This window comes from Physeter macrocephalus, chromosome 11 (genome assembly GCF_002837175.3).
Source record: "Physeter macrocephalus isolate SW-GA chromosome 11, ASM283717v5, whole genome shotgun sequence".
NCBI classification, from domain to species: Eukaryota; Metazoa; Chordata; class Mammalia; order Artiodactyla; family Physeteridae; genus Physeter; species Physeter macrocephalus.
In genome coordinates, this window is record NC_041224.1 from 97,785,927 (window position 1) to 97,789,056 (window position 3,130).

The 3,130-nt window shown below is 49.6% G+C and overlaps 1 protein-coding gene across 1 annotated transcript in view; it reads right to left on the minus strand.

Moving 5' to 3' along the window:
• RAD51 (RAD51 recombinase) overlaps positions 1-2,924 on the minus strand; it is a 68,660-nt gene extending 65,736 nt beyond the window's left edge. Inside the window, exon 1 of the mRNA XM_024115911.3 lies at positions 2,100-2,924. The gene's annotated coding sequence lies outside the window, so the exon portion shown is untranslated. The remainder of the gene's footprint in view (positions 1-2,099) is intronic.
• Positions 2,925-3,130: the final 206 nt, after the last annotated feature.

Below are 3,130 nucleotides of genomic sequence, written 5' to 3' on the forward strand. Positions count from 1 at the left end.
CTGCGGCCTCTCCTGTTGCGGAGCACAGGCTCCGGACGCGCAGGCCCAGCGGCCATGGCCCACGGGCCCAGCCGCTCCGCGGCATGTGGGATCCTCCCAGACCGGGGCGCGAACCCGGTTCCCCTGCATCGGCAGGCGGACGCGCAACCACTGCGCCACCAGGGAAACCCACCATTTGTTCTTGATTGGTTCAGGTGTAGCTCTTAGATGGCATGTTTGGCATAATGTGAGTTTATGATAATTCCAAATATCAGAATCACCTGAATGCAGCTTAAATTTAAGTGTCTTCCTTCATAATTTACAAAAAAGATGGCTTGAACTGTATTCATATAGCAATAACCAAAAAGCAGAAGACTGAAAAACTAGACTGTATTTAAATTTAGAACTTCTATTCATCAAAAGACACCATTGTGAGAATGAAGTCAAATGATAGTGAGGGGAGAAAATATTTACCACAAATATAACTGGTAACCAGAATATATAAAGAATTCCTTCAAATCAGCAAGACAGACAGACAACCCAATAGAAAAATAGGCAAGAGATATGAACAAGCACTGCACAACAGAAGATACCCAAATGGCTAATAAACATATCAACAAATGCTCAACTTCATTAATGATCAGAAAAATTAAAATTAAAACCACAAGGTAGGGCTTCCCTGGTGGCGCAGTGGTTGAGAACCTGCCTGCCAATGCAGGGGACACGGGTTCGAGCCCTGGTCTGGGAAGATACCGCATGCCGCGGAGCAACTAGGCCCGTGAGCCACAACTACTGAGCCTGCGCGTCTGGAGCCTGTGCTCTGCAACGAGAGGCCGTGACAGTGAGAGGCCCACGCACCACGATGAAGAGTGGCCCCCGCTTGCGGCAACTAGAGAAAGCCCTCGCACAGCAACGCAGACCCAACACAGCCAAAAATAAATAATTAAATAATTAAAAAAAAACACAAGGTAATAGCTAAAATTTAAAAGATCGACAATACTAAGTATTAGCAAACGTGTGGAACAACTAAACACTCGTTCACTGCTGGTTTCAGTGTAAATTGGACAATTTTAGACAACTGGTATTAAACATGGAAGGTGAAGATAGGCAAATGCTATCACCCAGGAATTTCACTACTCTGTATTATTAACCCACTGAAAAGCATACACGTGTGCACCAAAATGTATGCAGAAATATTCTTTCTCACCAGCCTTTCTCATACAAGTTAAACTAGAAACAATCACGATATCCGCCACAGGTGTAATGAATAAGGAATACAACATAGGAACAAGAAAGAACTGCTAAATGCAAAGACATTTACAAACCTGCAGACAAAATGTTGAGCAAAGACAGACACAAAAATATATAGTCTTCCTTTATACAAAATTCAACAACGGGCAAAATTAGCCAATGGTGTTAGTAGTCAACATTGTGGTTACCTCTGGGGAGAAGGGAGAGTATTAGAGAAGGGTGCACAAGGGAGGCTTCTGGGATGCTGACAGCATTCTATTTCTTGACCTGAGTGGTGATTACACAGATATATTCATTTTGTAATGATTCATGGAGCTGTAAACACTTTTGATCTGTGCATTTTTCTATTTGTATATTACACTTCACTTCAGAAGTTTAAGAAAAAACAACAAACCTTACTAGAGATCATTCCCTAGGCATCACTTGAACGGTCTTCCGCATTAAAAAACGCAAATACCTTACTGACAACTGGAGGTGGGTACTTTGTAAGCCAAACTTTGTGTAATGGAAAGGGCACTGACCAGAAATCCGGAAACCCTGGCTCTGGCTTAAGAGCTGTGACTTTTAAGTCACTAAACCTCTCTGGATCTTGGGCTTCCTCGCCCACGCCCATAAAGTGGATGTTGCAAGTGAAGGCCGGTAAGGTTCCTCCCAGCTCTAGAATGCGCTTCTATTTTCGCCACAATGAGCTCCGAGGGTCGGACGAGCCCGGGCACATCCCTGCTCCGCCCCGCCCCGCCATAGCCGAGTTTCTCACTTTGCATGGAGGGGCCCCTAAGCCCGCTGAGGGAGCTGGGGCCCAAGTCTGGGTCTGGGTACGGGTCCGACTTACGAGGTGGGAAGGGGCCGGGTCTGCGCCTCACACTCACCTCCGCCTGCAGCGTAACTCGCCCGGGCGGGCTGCGCGCCCCGACTACAGTCCGCCGGACCCGCGCGCGCCCGACCCCGGACGGACCGCAGACCCCCTCGCCTGCGCCCCACTTCTCTACGCCTTTGCTCCGGCCTTCAGCACGAAACCCAGGCGAGTTTCAGCTCCTAATTGCGCTCCTGGGACGCGCGCGTCTCAGCTCTCTTCAGGCCTCGGTCTCAGGCGGAAGCGCCCACTCCGTCTGCCGCTTTCGGAAATCCCGCCAAATCCTATTGGGCAGGGTCATGCCTGCGTCAACGTAACGTCTCCCCCCCCTTCTGGGGTCCGCCTCCCCGCCACTTCGGCTACTCGTGAGGCCGAGATAGGCCGAAAGAACTTGACTTCGCAGGATGTTTTGGGTTCCCCTCTTGTTTTTCTCCCTTAAGACTAACTCAAAATTTGGAAGTTGCGTCCTTCTTCCCTTTACCAGATCGGGGACTACAACTCCCAAGAGGTAGTGGGCCGGCCCGAGACTACATCTCCCAGTATGCACCGCGGGAGGGCGACGCAGCTTTAGCTCCTCACCACCTGTAGGGAATAGCTAGGCTTTTCGGAACTCATGATTTGTTTCTTAAGCATCTAAACTGGGGTATTTGGCCCTTCAGGTTGCTTTGAACCTCCAACTCAGTCAAATTCTGGAGCCAGGGGCTTTCTAGGCCCTTGTAGGTGGTGGAGCTGAGGACGCTCGAGTAGATGGATGAGGCTGGAACATAGAGCTAATGGAGGAGAGGAAGAAAGGACTGAAATATTAGTACAGCTGTGGTACTTTACTGGAGATTTGAGGGACTCCAGAGGAAGGAGACATTGATTTTGAGAATGTAAATCTTATCGTGGTTAAAAGTTGATTACGGTTTGTTTGTTTTTTTTGCGGTACGCGGGCCTCCCACTGTTGTGGCCTCTCCCGTTGCGGGGCACAGGCTCCGGACGCGCAGGCTCAGCGGCCGTGGCTCACGGGCCTAGCCGCTCCGCGGCATGTGGGATCCTCCCGGACCG